Here is a 17,591-nt window from a genome sequence, read left to right on the forward strand (position 1 = left end):
CCCCCACCACCGACACCCGCTCTTCATAGGCAATCCAAGACCAGAGGCTTGCCATGTAGCCAACCCTCACAGAACACTGCATATACAAGTACACACTCACATTTCAGCATTTCCTTCTGTTCCTCCAAAACAATGACGACAACTTCAACAAATCGAGATTATGGGCCACTTTACAAAACCAAGAGTCAAGGTAGTATTCTCTGGATATTACCATAGGGATACTGGTGGCTCCCAGAAGGACCTCAATATTGTGGCACCATCTGAAATAGGTTGTTAGCTGATGAAAGACATCCACAGGCTCTAAATGATGGTCACAGCTGAGAAAACTGATCATTCACGTTATAGCTTAAATGCTTAGTGAGAAACAAATGGGAATATATTTGATGGATATAATTAAAATATAGTTATTTTCCCCTAAATTTCTGCTCATTTTTCACATCTACTGTTCTATTCTTAATGGAAAAGTTACCGCAAACAATACCTTACTGAAATATAAAGGCAGAATTATACACATTTGGGATTTTACATGCTTTTGCATAAAATAGGTAGTTCTGTAGTGTTTTAAATTACAATATAAGCAAGTTTATTCTCTGAAAAAATAGAAGGGGAAGAAAGGAGAAAATGTAATCTAAAGAAAAAAATGAGAATAATGATAATAAAGAGGAAATTATATTGGATATTTCTTCTTTGGTATTTGAATAAACAGCCTTAAAGAAGAAAAAAGACAGTATTACTTCAGGAATAAGATGAAGTCCCTACACTTCAACATCACATTGTCTAGTTGAATTTAACCAATACTAATTGACAACCTACAGTTGCTGAAGAAATAAACATGATTACAAGAAATGGCCCAAAATATTAAAGGTTAGTAGGAAAAACTAACAGTTTCCACATGATATGGTACTTTATAAGAAAGGTAAACAGAGGATGCTATGTTTCTGTTAGCTATAATTGTTGCCCAACATTAAACAGCAATTCTCAGGCCACCTGAGTTGTAATTCAGTAGATCTTCTCTTATCTACCTTGTACCATCCGAGACCTAATTGGATAATATATAGACAGAACAATTTGCATATACATCTGGTTTTTACCTTCTTAACAATTGTCACTATAATTAAATAATTGTATGTCTCCAAAGGGCAGAAAAAGTGCTGACTCATTTGTCTCATACCAAGCAAAACACTTTGTACCAGATACTCAGCCCACAACAGATTTTCATGTATGAAACAAAGGATTAAACATCCAAATACATACAGTCCTACGACTGGGCTTCCCCAGTGCAGTACCTCATACTCATTAGATACCACACAGACTTTAGTTAATGAATACTGTTTCAATCCAAGCCACAAAAAGAAGTTACAGACTAAAAACACATAAAACAAAAAACCCTCAATTATTTGTATTAAATTAAGAGCACAGAGAACACAGAGAAATTAAATCCACAGGCTATTTAAAGGCCATTTAATGCAATGATTTCTACTTTGTCTCTCACTAAACTAATGTTTTCAATAAATAAGCATGTAATCCATTTTAACTTGGCAACTCTTCTCTTTTCCACTGCTATCCTCTAATGGAAGTACTGATTTACAATGAAATAACCAAAAGGAAGACAGCACAATAAAGAAGGAAGGCTCTCTCTATATAAACTGGATTATCAGTTTTTTAAAGCAAAAAAAGATGGGGGTTCAAATTAAAAATATTTCCATTAAAAATATGTTTTGATTATTCGTTCATTCCTACAGACTTTACCACAATGATTAAAAGAAATGAACAGGTCTGGAATCAGGCCACCTGGTTTGAATCCAGGCATTGTAAGCTATGTGACCTCGTGCACGTTTTATAACTTGGGTATTCCTAGGTTACCACAAGTAGGAAAATGAATGATAGTATCTTCTTCAAAGAGCTAGTCTCAATTTTCACCCAACTACACAGAGGGGTCTTCTCTGATCACTGTTTTTAAAAATGCCTCCTGCCAGTTTCTCTCCATCTTTTAACTTTCCTTTATTTTCTTCACATAACTTACTACTATCTAAAATGATACAGACAGTTATCATTTACTTGTTTTCATCTGATTTGTAAGAATAAGAATCTTGTCTGTCTTATTTACTTCTATAGTCCTGATTCCTAGGAACAGTCCCCAGTACTCACAAGTAGGAACTCAGTAACGCTGAGTAAATGGAATGAATAACATACAATACAGTAAGAGGTATACTAAGCATTCAATAAATGTTGGCCATTATTTTTCAGGTAATTGGTAATTTTTCTGGCTTTTCTTTTACCTTCTTTTAAGGAAAATTATTTATAATTTTCCTCACTGTCTTTGCAGGTTGTATTTATGATTTACCAAAATCAAGAATTACATTAATTTACTGCTTGAAAGGATTTTCCCTTCCAGTGTTAGGAATTGCCTTTGGGATACATTATTTCATTTACCTTGATCTCAGACATTTATTGAGCACCATACTAAGAACCACATTTTGTAGACACAGCAATAAAGACAGCCCTGGCCTGCCAAGAGACTGTATCTTAGTTCAGCACCTGCTACTGGCCAAGCTACCTACTTAAATGCAGGAAGAGGACTGATATCAATATGTACAGTTGGCCCTCTACATCTGTAGTGTTCCACATCCATGGATTCAACCAACTATGGATTGAAAATATTCAGAAAAAAAAATTCCACAAAGTTCCAAAAAGCAAAACCTGAATTTGCTCTGCCAAATACTACATTGAATCCACATGAATGAACTGGTGTGAAGGCACTGTATTTGGTATTATAAGTAATCTAAAGATGCTTTAGAGTATATAGGAGGATATACATAAGTTATATGCAAATATTATACTATGCTATATCATATAAAGGGACTTAAGCATCTGTCAATTTTTTTTTTGAGGGAGGTCCTGGAACCAATCCCCCACAGACATGGAGTGACAACTATACAAAATGTTACTGGGTTGAGGGAGGTGGGAGTTTGTAAATGGTCCTGAGCATTTAATGGAAATCCTCATCAATTACACAGTTCTTTGGGGACCTTCAAATTCCTTTACTCATTATGGCTGAAGTTTTATCTTAGCTACTGTTTTTGTTTTTGTTTCTTTTTGAGACAGAGTTCTCGCTCTGTCACCTAGGCTGGAGTGCAGTGGCGCTATCTTGGCTCACTGCAACCTCCACGTCCCAGGCTCAAGTGATTCTCGTGACTCAACCGTCCAAGTAGCTGGGTTTACAGGTGTGTGCCACCACACTCAGGTAAATTTTTTTTTGTATTTTTAGTATAGATGGGGTTTCACCATGTTGGCCAGGCCGGTCTCAAACTCCTGGCCTCAAGTGATCCGCCTGCCTCTGCCTCCCAAAGTGCTGGGATTACAGGCGTGAATCACCATGACCGGCCTGTTTTTGTTAACAGTAATAGTATCATCAAAAGGCCAACTAGCTATACCAAGATTCTCAAATAAGCAAGTTAAGTGTTTCCAAAATATTTCCAACCAGATAAAAGTTTACACAGGTCTTCAGCAAATAAAAAATATATATTTGTATGCATATACAAATGCATATACATATATTAGTGTAAGACTGCCAAATGTTCTCTCTTAAAAGGACCATCCCTCTGAAATCATGGCCTTCTTCTCATGGTAAGTTTTCCCCCACATACTTGACAAACAAAAAGCTGGCAATGTCATCCATTGCCAATAGGTTTTTATTTTTATTAATTTTCTAAGTCCATGAAACTCTGAAATCTAGAATATCTAGAACTAAACAGAACACAACAGTTCCCTAGCCAAATTCAAAATACAAAATAGTTGATCTTTTATTCACTAACATACTGTCTCTTCATTCACCCAAGTCCAATTTTCATTAACCATTGTCTATACTATTCTAGTAGATCTTAATAATCACTCAGACAATATTAACAATATTTATCTGATCATGTGTCTCAAAATGGCATGGATCTTCTCAGGAAGTGCTTAAATCCTGTCGCATTGCTTAGAAACACTATTATCAAACTCTGTTTGACCTTGTTCTTTGTAACTTTTTAACTTTTCATGTATCCCTCTAAGTAAATCTTGTCACAGAGAAGCAAAGAACATTTAGAGCAGAGGTGTCCAATCTTTTGGCTTCCCTGGGTCACACTGGAAGAAGAAGAATTGTCTTGGGCCATACATAAAATAACACTAATGACAGCTGATGAACTTAAAAAAAAATCACAAAAATTCTCATAATGTTTTAAGAAAGTTTACAAATTTGTGTTGGGCTGTATTCAAAGCTGTCCTGGACTGCATGCAGCCCAGGGGCCACAGGTTGGACAAGCTTGATATAGAGCATTTATTTCACGTGTTTAAACTCCTGTCCCAAATACCTTTCCTGGAATATTCAAAGCTTTCTTTAACCTCAAAGCCTCTAATTCACTGGCCCTTCCCATTCTCACTACCATTCATCCCTGTAATGCCCTTACCTACACCTCCTTACTCAGGTTATATGCCAGGGTCCTTCGGTATAACCACTCCTTTGCAAACATCCCTAACTTCCCTGCTTTCCACACTCTCTTCCATATTTGCTTGGCAAACCCACCACTCCCTATTCCAAACCCCAACCACTCCCTACTCTACATCGGCACCTGAAAGCTCAACATTGTTACATACATATACAAATGAGCTCCCTGATTTCACTTAAATTTTTGGTCACAGATCCCAATGAGGACTCAACATCACCTGACAGTCCTCTGGACTTTGAGTACAGTATTCCCCGCTTATCTGCGATTTTACTTTCTCTGGTTTTAGTTACCTAAGGTCAACCATGACCTGAAAATATTAAATTGAAAATTCCAGAAACAGGCAATTCATACATTTTAAATTGTGCATCATTCTGAATAGTATGATGAGGACTTACTTTGTCCATTCTGTCCTGCTTAGGACCTGAATCATGCCTTTGTGCAGCATACACATGCTGTATAGGCTCTCCAACCATTAGTCACTTAGTAGCCATCTCACTTATCAGATCGGCTGTCTCGGCATCACAGTGCTTTTATGTTTGAGTAACTCTTATTTTACTTCGTAATGGTCCAAGTGCAAGGGCAGTGATGCTGGCAATTCAGGTATGCCAAAGAGAAGCCATAATGTACTTAATTTAAGTGAGAAGGTGCAAGTTCTCAACAATAAGGAAAAAATAATAATCCCATGCTGAGGCAATTAAGATCCATGGGAAGAACAAATCTAACCATGAAGTTGCAAAGGAGGAAAAAGAAATTCATGCACAGTATATGTGTATCTGCAGTTTCAGCCATCCACTGGGGGGATCTTTCATATGGTTTAGCTATGGCCCCACCCAAATTTCACGTTGAAGTGGAGCTCCCATAACTCTTATGTGTTGTGGGAAGGACCTGGTGGGAGATAACCGAATCGTGGCGGCGGGGAGCAGTTTCCCCCATACTGTTCTCATGGTAGTGAATAAGTCTCATGAGCCTGATGGCTTTATAAGGGGTTTCCCCTTTCGCTTGGCTCTCATTCTCTCTTGCCTGCCGCCATGTAAGAGGTATCTTTTGCCTTCTGCCATGATTGTGAGGCCTCCCCAGCCATATGGAACTGTGAATCCATTAAACCTCTTTCTCCTTATAAATCACCCAGTCTTGGGTATGTCTTTATCAGCAGTGTGAAAACGGACTAACACAGTCTTAGAACATATACCCCAAATATAAGGGGGGACTACTGTACACTCACTTTTCTCTAAAACTTCCACTTCATTCTTCCTCCTCTGTCTTCTTACATCCCCATTTGCCAGTGATGTCTTTGCTTTATGGTTCATTCATCCAGAAACAAGTGGAGATCCACTCAGTTGTCAATCTGTATCAAAACTGCAGCCTACCCACTGCCTCTATATTCTCTGCCTACGTGAAATCTCCCTGCCAAAACCACTTCCCATGCTATGGATTCCGTTCAGTTCCATCTTTTCAAGAGCTTTTGCTCCCACACTTAGTCTCACTTACCTGAATCATCAATTACTCCCTCTCAAACAGACTTTGTTCAATAGCATATAAACATGCTCCTGTATCTCATGGTAAAGAGAAAATTCTCCCATGACCACACGTCCCTTTCCAACTATGGGCCTATTGCTCCGCTTTCCTATATATAAAAAGTTCTTAAAAGAAGTTTTTGTAGTTGTATCACTTCTCAGTGTTTACTTCAACCCACTCCAACCAGGTTTGCCTCCATCATTCCACTGGGACTAGCTTTGTCAAGATCATCAGTTACCTGCTGATTGACAACAGCTGCATTTCACACAGATGACCTATCCCTCTTTATTCTCTTGGCTTCCACAACACCACAATCTCCAGATTTTTCTTCTAACCTACTAACAGATACTTCACTGCCCTTTGCTGCTCTTCTCTAGCACCAAATGTTGACATGCACAAGAGCTCTGTCCCAAAGCCCCTTCTGTTTTATTCATATTTTCAAAGAACCAGCTTTTTAGGTTTCTGATTTCTGTAATTTTTCTTTATTTTGCTATTTCATTAATGACTGCTCTAATTTTCATTACTTCCTCCTTCTACTTACCTTATCTGTTTAACCTATTTTAGGCTGCAAAACTGACCTCTTGAACCTATTTAGTTCTCTAACAACAGCTGATTAATTTTCAATTCCTTATTTTCTAATATGTGTGTGTAAGGTAATAAATTTTCACCCTAGTTGCATTTTAGCTGAAATGTTCTATAAATGTTTCAAGAGAAGAGTATATTCTGTTTTGAGAGTATACAACTCTATACATTTCCATTGAGTAATACTTATTTTGCTTGTTCAAGTTTTGCTTATTCTTATTTCTACAGTTTTATCATTAGAGATGCTTCTTAAAAATCATCTATTTGCCCATTTCTTTTATTAATATATCAATTTTTTGTTTTATATATTTTGGACCATGTTGTTATGTATGTATAGTTACAGTAATATATCTCCTTGTTAATAATATCTTTGATTATTTAGAGTAATGGCCTTTATTTCTAATAATGCTCTTTATCTTATTAGTCTGATATTAATATTGATGTGTCAGATTCTTAACCATCTTTTTTTCAACATTTCATTGTCAGCAAGCTTTAGTCACTTTAAAATAGCTAGAATTATGTTTTACTAGTTTTTACACAAGCTGAGAAACTATTTTTTTAAATAAGAGAGTTTAATCCTTTTATATTTATTTTCTGATTATCTTACCTGGTTTTTTCTTTTTCTTCTATCCACTGGATTTACTTTTCTTCAATCTTCCTCCCTACTGCAAGCTGCTATAAAGTTATACATTCAGTTTTTATTCTTTTAAATTTTTAAATGCATAATGCATAAAATAGTCCATTTCCATCCTCCTCCCCAATAAATGAAGACCTCAGAATTTTTAGCTCCAATGTTTCCCCTGCCATTTCCCATATTATTATTATTATTATTTGAGACAGGGTCTCACTCTGTTGCCCAGGCTGAAGTGTGGTGATGTGATCATGACTCACTGCTGCAACCTTGACCTCCCAGGCTCAGGTGATCCTATCACCTCAGCCCCCTGAGCAGCTGGGAGTACAGGTGCATGCCACCATGCCCAGCTAATTTTTTGTAATTTTTGTAGAGACGGGTTTCACCATGTTGCCCAGGCAGGTCTTGAACTCCTGGGCTCAAGTGATCCACCTGCCTCAGCTTTCCAAAGTCCCGGGATTATAGGTGTGAGCCATAGTGCCCAGGCATTTTCCATATTATTCTTATCTAGCATTTTTGTCTCACCTGATTTTTCCAATACCCTAAAAATAAGCAATTGCTCTTTTTTGGCAGTTTTACAGTCAGTTCTTGTTTATAGTTACCAACCTGCAACCTCTTTTGCATATTATCACTTCTTGCATCCAACTTCTTTCCTCTAAATTCTGTTTCCTTCTCCCTGAACTACATTTTTTTGTAATTCAAACATAAGAGTACATAGGTAGAAAAATCTTAGTTTTCATTTGTCTGAAAAAAACTTTTATTTGTCCTTTTTTTTGAGACAGAGTCTCTCTCTGTCACCCAGGTTGGAGTGCGGTGGTGTAATCTTGGCTCACTGCAACCTCCACCTCCTGGGCTCAAGCAATTCTCATGCCTCAGCCTCCCAAGTAGCTAGGACTACAGGCACGTACCACTGGGTCCAGCTCTATTTTAATAGAGACAGGGTTTCACCATGTTTGGTCTGAAACTCCTGACCTTAAGTGATCCACCCGCCTTGGCCTCCCAAAGTGCTAGGATTACAGGCGTGAGCCACCGCACCCAGCTTAATTTGTCCTCATTCTTGAAGGATCACTTAGTTAAGAAGATAACGTGAGACTGATATTTTCTCTCATATTCTTTAAAAAATATTATTTCATTTTAAAAATGTTTGTTATTGCTGATGAGAACTCTAACTTTTGTTACTTTGGAAATCATGTTTTCTCTTTGTTATTAAAATTTTCTTTCTATTCTGAGTTTGCCATTCGATAGGTATGAACCTCCTTTTATTTATTCTGCTGGTACTTGCTGTGCATCAATCTGAAGACATGTATCTCTCCACTTCTGGATAATCCCTAGCCACAATCTTTCAAATACTGCCTCTCAAAAATTTCCTCTATTATCTCCTCCTGGATGTCTAGTAGATGAATGCTGCACTTTCTCATTCTGTATTCCATATTTATTAACCAGTCTTTAATATCCTCAGTCCCTATTTCTCTATGATTCATTCCAAGTCATTTCCTCAGATCTATACCAGTCCATCAAGTCTATCTTTGGCTGGGAATAATCTGCTGCTTAATCATTCTACTGAGTTTTTAATTTCAGCGACAACATACTTCATTCCTATAATTTCTATTTAGTTCTTTTTCTAATCAGCTTAATTCTCTTCATTTCTTATTCTTTTATTATGGTATTTATTACTGCCTTTAAAACTTTTTAAACAAATTTATATTCTGCTTTATTTCAGATTGTTCAGATAGGTGCATTATTTCCAGTTCTTAAGGTGGTATTACTACTTTTTGTATTTGTTAACTCTCTCCACAAGTGGTTAGTTTCCTCATGAAATCTGTAATTTGGTTGTTTTTTTTTTTTTTTGTGACAGTCCCATGGGTCCTAGATTTTGAAAGTAATCCTACCAAGCACTTTTTCACTTGTTTCTAGCAGAAACAAGTCGTGAAATTTTTTTCAAGTTAATTTCATAGTTTGGGGTTTCTACTGGACATATAGCATGGAGCTGATGTTTTCATTTATTTAGAATAACCATTTAAGTTTAAGTGTCTCCCCATTAAACTTAAGGCCTCCGGTACTGACGACAAGCTTCCTTGTCAACTCCCTCAACTAAGGGGCAGAGTTTTTTCTAACTTTCTTTGCAGGGAGACAGAGCTATCGAGGCTTTAAGCTTCATATAGGAGGTTCATTTCCAGTTTTTCTAGCACAGATGGTGCTGATACCAAATTTCCTGTCCCTAAGACAGTGTTAGAGCTACATGTCCCAACTCTTATGCTGGATCAAAAAGCCCCGAGGAATGCCGTCATGTCACCTTGTGCTCACCATTCTGGCTTTGATTTCTCTTCATTCCTTTGTCCTTTAAAGTTCAGTTATGTAGTTAATAAACTTTCAGAAATTATTATTTTAAGTCTATCTACATATTAGCAGCAAGAAGAAAGGGAACCATGTCAATTCAGTCCACTATGCTTTTGGTACTCTCCCCTTTTTCCTGGCTATATATTCTCCCTAGGTGAATTTACTCAGTCATGTGACTTTCAATATTATCTGTACCATACCACACCCAAACTTTCTCTCTACCTATGACCCTTCCTTGAATTTTAGACTTGTGTGTCAACTATATGACATCTCCATATGGATGTCGAATAGGCACTTCAGACTTCTCATAGCCAAACATAACTTAATTTTCAAATATCAAATTTGCTCCTCTCACAGAATAGTTCATCTCATTAAATGGTTCTACATCTAAAAATCAATTAGTTATTTTTGGTTTTCTTCTTCCTCACCCTAACTCCTCATATCAAGTCCCATAAGCAAATGCAATCAACCTTAGCTCCAAAACACATCACGAATCCATTCACTTCTCTACACCTTTACCTTTACCACTTAGACCAAGTTGTCATCATCTCTTACTTCAATACATCAACAACCTCCCAACAATTTTCTCTGCTTCTCATTATTTTGCATCCTCCTTACCCCTAAGAATTCTGCCCACAGCAGCCAGAATAAACTGAGACATAAATTAGGTTATATGTGATTATTTTCATTACAATTAAATATATCTAATACAGTCTTTCTACCACACTTAGAAAAAAAGGCTTAAACTCTTTACCTTGGCCTTCAAAAACCCCTATAGGATCTGACCCCTTCCCTTCCTTCCTGTCTGCCATCATTTCATACTACTCTCCATTTTGTTTAGTGTAGTACAGACAACAAAGCTTTTTTTTCTGTTCCTCAACTACACAAAGTTTGGGCCCACCTGATGTACTAGTTGTTCTCTGCTTGGGAAATGTAAATTGAAAACCACAAAGAGATAGCAACAGGTACCCACTAGAATACCTAAAGTAAAAAGGATTGACAACACCAAATGTTGATGAAGAGGTAGGCCAGTCTGGCCAGGCGCAATGGCTCACACTTGTAATTCCAGTACTTTGGGAGGCCGAGGCAGGTGGATCAACTGAGGTCAGGAGTTCGAGACCAGCCTGGCCAACATGGTGAAACCCAGTCTCTACTAAACATACAAAAATTAGGTGGGCGTGGTGGCAGGCACCTGTAATCCCAGCTACTTGGGAGGCTGAGACAGGAGAATCGCTTGAACCTGGGAGGTGGAGGTTGCAGTGAGCTGAGATTGCACCACTGCACTCTAGCCTAGGCAATAAAGAGTGAAATTCTGTCTCAAAAAAAAAAAAAAAAAAGAAAGAGGCTAGTCAAGACTCTCATGTATTTCTGGTGGGAGTGTAAAATGGTACAACCACTGTGCAAAATATGAGGGGTCTTCAAAATATTCACAAAAAATACATATTATAAAAAACTATGAATGAATTTCAATTTTGGTACCAAAATAAACTTGTACTAACTTGTTATAACATGCGTGAACAGGATCTAGTTTGAGGCACTAATATGGATAAGACGTCAGTCTGAAAAGAGTCTCTATCAGAGCAACATGAATTCTACTAAAATTGAAGCAAGAACATCAAATTATGATTATGCTTGGGTGGAAAAATGCTGAAATCACTGATCCTTTACAAAAAAAAATTGTAGTGACAATATCCCAAAGAAATCAACAGTTTACAAATGGATAACTTGTTTTAAGAAGAACTGAGACAATGTTGAAGATGAAGCCTGCAGCAGCAGACCTTTGACATCAATTTGCAAGAAAAAAATTAATTTTGTTTGTGCCCTAATTGAAGAAGACTGGCAATTAACAGCAGAAATAAGACCGAACACTATAGACATCTCAGCTGGTTCAGCTTACACAGGTCTGACTGAAAAATTAAAGTTGAGCAAACTTTCCAGTAATGGGTGCCAAAGCCAATGCACCCAGACCAGCTACAGACAAGAGCAGAACTTTTGATAGAAATTTTAAACAAGCGGGATCAAGATCCTAAGGCATTTCTTGGAAGAACTGTAACAGGAGATGAAACATGGCTTTATCAGTATTATCCTGAAGACAAAGCACAATCAAAGCAATGGTTTCCAAGAGGTGGAAGTAGTCCAGTCAAAAGCTGACCAGTCAAGAGCAAAGGTTATATCAACAGTTTTTTTGGGATGCTCAAGGCAGTTTCTTGTTGACTTTCTGGAGGGCCAAAGAACAATCACATCTGCTTAGTATGAGAGTGTTTTCATAAAGTTAGCCAAAGTGTTAACAGAAAAACATCCAGGAAAGCTTTATCAGAGAGTTCTCCACAACAATGCTTTTGCTCATTCGTCTTACCAAACAAGAGTAATTTTGTGAGGTTCAATGGCAAATCATTAGGCATCTACCTCATAGTGCTGATTTGCCTACTTCAGACGTCTTTTTGTTTCCTAATCTTAAAAAAATTGTTAGAGGGCACTCATTTTTCTTTCATTAATAACGTAAATAATACTGTATTGACATGGGTAAATTCCCAGGACCTCAGTTCTTTTGAGATGCACTAAATGGCTGGTATCATCACTTACAAAAGTGTCTTGAACTTGATACAGCTTATGCTGAAAAAATAAAGGTTTTTTTAATCTTTTAATTCAATTTTTCCACAAACTTTCTGAAGTCCTCTCATATTTTGTCAGTTTCTTATACATTTTAAAATATGTCTTTGCTACAACCCAACATCCTACTCCTACATATTTTGCCAAAAGAAATAAAAATTTAAGTCTAAAAGACTTGCAGAAAAATGTTCATAACAGCTTTATTCCTAATAGTCCCAAACTGGAAACAATGCAAATGTTCATCAACAGGATAACTATATTAAATTTTGGTATATTCATACAATAGAATATTACTCACAGAAATGAATAAATTATGAATACATGTAACATGGATGAATCTCACAGACAAGATAAGTGAAAAAAGTAGAGAAAATACACTGCTTGATTTCACTTATATGAAGTTGTGGAACAGGTAAATCTAATCTACTGTAACAGAAATAAGAAGAGTTGCCTTTGGGAGGGTGCTAATTTAAACAAAGGCAGAAGGAAACTTTCTGAGATAATGATGGAAATGTTCTTTATCTTGATCAGAGATGCTATATACTTTTATCAAAATTAATTGAATTGTATTATTAAAAAAACTGTGCATTTCCCTGTATGTAAATGATATTAACCTCAATTTAAAATACCTACCCATCAAGCTTCTACCTGGCAATATCAACATCTGTAATTTAAATGCCTGGTTTTTATGTGATCACTGGATGCTTGCACACTAAAGAGAGTGAAAAATCACACTACAAAGCTGAATACTGAATATGTAAACTCAATTGTTCTAACTATACCTGTAATACAAATATACAGATCTTTAGCTGTTTTTAAGGAGAGGGGATACTATGTTCAGTGGCATTTAATTTGCCAAAACTGCTTTTTTGAACACTGTCCAAAACTGACAGAGAAAAACATCTCCTATGTGTTATCTAAGCAATAAAAACTGCACAATATCACTTCCTCAATGAGTAGTTATCCAGAGCCACATCCTTCTAAAAGTATATCATCCATAACATTTTGATCAAAAAAAATCACACACCCTAAGAAGCCAGAAATATCCTGACCATGTGTTGGTCACAGAAAGTTGCATATTAACCACAGTCAGGCTGCTGTGCTGCACAAACTTCAGTGCACACCTGTCACATTCTAATCCATGTGAGTGGCACCCCGTGGACTTGTACACAGCCTATGTAGCCACTCAGTGGCCCTGACCCTAGCTGTTCCACATAGGTAATTAAACTGAGGCAATAACTATTATAACTATACATAAGCAGCATAAATCAGCTTGAAAAATTAAACTACTCAGGGTCAACATGAGTAATAATAACAACTTCTTTGTACTCAACCTAACTATGGTGGTTTTGTACTGTCAACTTGGCTAAGCTGCAACTATGTTTCCCCAGATTCCCTTCCGGTCCATGGTCCACAGGTGAAATGCAAGATTTGGGAAGCAGAATGTTATATTCTAGGTCTAAGTCAGGTACTTTTGCTGCTCACACTGTGACTTAAATAAAAATTCAGAGTCACAGCCCTCACACAACTCCCAGACTTCAATTACTTCAAAAACCCATCCCTTGAAAAAAGGGGAAGCTAGGTGTCCTTGAAGAAGGACACTACCATATACCCCAAAATGCATACTAAAAACCTTCCTTTCCTAGGAAAATCTTCCCTTTCCCTAAATGGAACTACAGCAACTTACAGGGTGATTATGTAATAGATTTCCATGCCCTCAACCCCCTGCCACATCTCCAAACTATCTCCAAAGTAATAATTCCTAGAGACCCCAAATTCCACTGTGATCCACCAATCAACGCAGGAGTTTATAGAAATCAGATGATCAATGAGCTTTTGGACTGGGTCCAGTTCACAATGGAATCAGTGGGTCCCCAAACCCATTCTGTGGTTACTTGCCCAGTTCTGGAATACAGTTGGAAGACATGTACTCAGCATCTGCTACAGCCTACACATTCATCCCTTGGCCTGCGAATTAAGGACTATTACACTGGGAAAGGACAAGTGGAAGCCATTAGAACTGCTTGGGCTTACCAAAATAGTAAACCAAAAACAATATTGCTTCCTGGGGGAACTGTAGGTTTAGTGCCACCATAAAAAGTTTAAAATTTTCAGGGATGGCAATTCCCACTACATCTCCACTCAGCTCACCTATTTGGCCTGTGCAGAAGACAGATGAATCTTGTAAAATGACAGTAAGTTATCAAAGTTTTATAAGTTGGCTATGCCAATTACAGCACTATTCTAGATGTGGTTTCCTTGCTGAATCAAATCAACACACTCCCAGTACTGGGTGTGTGACTACTGAACTGCAAATGCTTTTTTCTTTATAATTGTTAGTAAAGAAACATCTGAACCAGCTTGCTGCTTCATTTACTATCCTACCTGGGGGCTATTTCAAACCTCTACTCTTATGTCATAATTTAGTTCAGGGTCTCTCAAACTCAGTACTACAGACATTTGGGGCCACATAATTCTTTGTTATAGGACACTATCCTACACATTATAAGAAGTGTAATAGCATCCCTGGCCTCTACTCAGCAGATGCCAGTAGTACTCCCCAACCTCCACTTGTGATAACCAAAAATGTCTCGAAACATTGGGAAATGTCCCCTGGGAGGTAAAATTGCCCCCAGCTGAGAAGCACTGATCTAGTGCACAGGGACCTTAATCACCTTTCCTTCTATAGGAAATCACACTGGTCCATTATGTTGATGACATTACACTGACTAGATCTGGTGAGCAGGAAGTAATGACTACTTTAGACACCATGATAAGACACAAGCATGCCAGAGGGTGAGATATACATCCCACATAAATTCAGACACCTGCCTCCTCAGTGAAATTCCCAGGAGTCTAGTGGTCTGGGACATGTTGAGATAGTTCTCTTAGGATAAAAAGAAATTGCTGCATCTGGGCCCTTCTACCCTTAAGAAAGGGTACCATGTATGTCAGTAGTGAAAGTAATATATACTTCATTACCATTACAGCTAATCTGAAAGCCTGCCAGTTTTGAATGGACGCCAGAACATCAGAGGTCTGCAACAGACCTAGGCTGTCATGCAAGCTGCTTAGCAACTTGAACCCAGAAGACTCACTGGTGCTTGAACTAACTGTCTGTGGCAGATAGAAATCCAGTATGGATGGTGGGCCCCTTATGAACCACAGTGTAGATCTTCAGGATTTTGGAGCAAAGGTATGCCATTCTCTGCAGACAACTATTCTCTTTTGAGGAAGCAGCTAGTAGCTTACTATTGAACTCTAGTAAACACTGAGCAATTGACCATAGGCCACCAAGTTACCATTCAACATAAGCTTCCCATTATGAGCTGGGTGTTGTCTGATTCATCAAGCCAAAAAGTTGGGCATGCGCAGCAACATTCCACTATAAATGCAAATGGTATGTATTAGATAAGGCTTGAGCAGGTCTTGAAGGAACAAATTACATTGCATGAGACGCTCCTGACCCATACTCCTGCTCACCTGCTACATTGATGTCTAAACCAACAAGTATGGCCTCGTGGGGAGTTCTCTAGGACCTGGTGACGAAGAAAGAAAACAATACAAGTCTTAGTTACAGTTGGTTCTGCACAATATGCTGGTACCACCCATAAGTAGATGGAGCACTAGAGTCCCACTCTAGGGTGGCACCAAAGGAAGAGTATAGGCGGAACTTTGAGCAGTGTACCTGGTTGTTTATTTTGCCTAGAAAGAGAGAGAGTATATAGTATAAATCTATAGAGATTCACAGACTGGGGCTAATGGCTTGGCTGAATGATCAAGGACTTAGAAAGAGTATGACTTGAAAATTAATAACAAGGAGGAAATCTGTGAATAGATCTTCCTGAATGAGCACAGCATATGGAGATCACTGTTTCCCATGTAAATACTCAGAAAAGATGACTCATGCTGTATACATCAGTTAGTCTCTTTCTCCAGCCACCCATTCTTGCCCAATGGCCTCATGAACAAAGTAGCCATGATGGCAGGGATGAAGGTTATGCATGGGCCCAGCAACATAGATGAACATTCACTAAGGCTAATCTGTCAGCTTCATAGAACAACACTGAGCTCCCAAAATAGCACCACTCCTGGGGGTGGCAGGCGGCAGGGGGTGGAGTGGGCAGGGGGGTAAGAGAAGGTTACCCAGTTACCCAGTGACAGGTTGATTATTTTAGACTACTTTCATAATAGAAGGGAAGGTGTTTTGTCTATTCTCATTGGAACAGATACTTGCTACAGACATATATTTGTCTTCTCTGTCCACAATGCTATGCCAAAACCTTCACTGGTGGACTTACAGAATACATTTTCGCCACTATAGTATTTCTTTAGCATCATGGTATTCCACATAGCATTGCTTCTAGGCAACAAACTCATTTTATAGCAAATAAAGAATGAAAACAGTCTCATGCTTCGAGAAATCACCAGTCTCACTATATTCCCCCAATACTCTGAAGCAGCTGTCTTGATAAAACAATCTTTTGAAGATTGTTTTGATGCCAGCTGGGTGACAACACCTTGCAGAGCTGGGGTAATATAGTCCAGGATACAATATGTACTCTAAATTTGTGACTAAGATATGGTGCTTTCTCCTGTAACCAGAATTCACAGGTTCAGGAATCAAGAAATAGAAATGGGAATAGCTGTTCTCACTATTATCCTTAGTGATCCACTAGTGAAAAAATTTTTTTCTAGTCCCTACAACTTTGAGTTCTGCTGGTCTAGAAGTCTTAGTGCCTAGGGAGAAAATGCTTCCACCAGATGTCATAGTAATGGTCCATTAAATGGCAAGTTGAGACTGCTTCACGGCAGTGAATCAATAGGCAAAAAAAGAGGTTACCATACTGGCTGGGGTGACTGATCCTGACTATCAAGGGAAAATTAGGTTGCTATTACATAATGTCTGTAAGAAGGACTATATCTAAAATGCAGGGGATCCTCTGGGGCACCTCTTCTTACTCCCATGTCCTATGGGATAAGGCAACAAGGCAATGGAAAACTGCAATAACCCAGTACAGGCAAGACTTCTGATGGCCCAGACTCCTCAGGAATGAAGGCTTGGGTTACCTCACCAGGCAAAGAACAAAACTCAGCTGAAGTGTTTGCCGAGAGCAAAGGAAATATGGAATCAGTAGTTGAAGGAGGTAATTATAAATACCACCTACAACCACATGACCAGTTACAGAAGCAAGCCCTGTAATACTTATAAATATTTCTTCCTTATTTTGCTGTAAATATACTTGCATATATATTAACCAATTCTTTTTTTTTTCTTTTTGATTCCCCTTCCCATTTCTCCATCATTCAACATCAAAGTGTTAATGTTAGCTAACTCTTTATGTTAATACTGAAGTTGCAGGGAATAAAGAGAGACTGAAAAGAGAAATGAGCATCACCTAAAGATAGATAAAGAGACTTTTGTATCA

The 17,591-nt window shown here is 38.0% G+C and overlaps 1 protein-coding gene across 9 annotated transcripts in view; it reads right to left on the reverse strand.

Moving 5' to 3' along the window:
- Positions 1-17,591, reverse strand: part of MARK1 (microtubule affinity regulating kinase 1) — a 136,584-nt gene that overhangs the window by 98,553 nt on the left and 20,440 nt on the right. The window contains exon 1 of one of the 9 annotated variants that reach the window (XM_054520138.2): positions 7,192-7,259. The exons of the other annotated variants lie outside the window; for them this stretch is intronic. The gene's annotated coding sequence lies outside the window, so the exon portion shown is untranslated. Of the gene's footprint in view, positions 1-7,191; positions 7,260-17,591 lie in introns of those variants that run through there. 9 annotated transcript variants of the gene reach the window in all.

The sequence above is a fragment of the Pongo abelii genome, chromosome 1 (genome assembly GCF_028885655.2).
Source record: "Pongo abelii isolate AG06213 chromosome 1, NHGRI_mPonAbe1-v2.0_pri, whole genome shotgun sequence".
NCBI classification, from domain to species: domain Eukaryota; kingdom Metazoa; phylum Chordata; class Mammalia; order Primates; family Hominidae; genus Pongo; species Pongo abelii.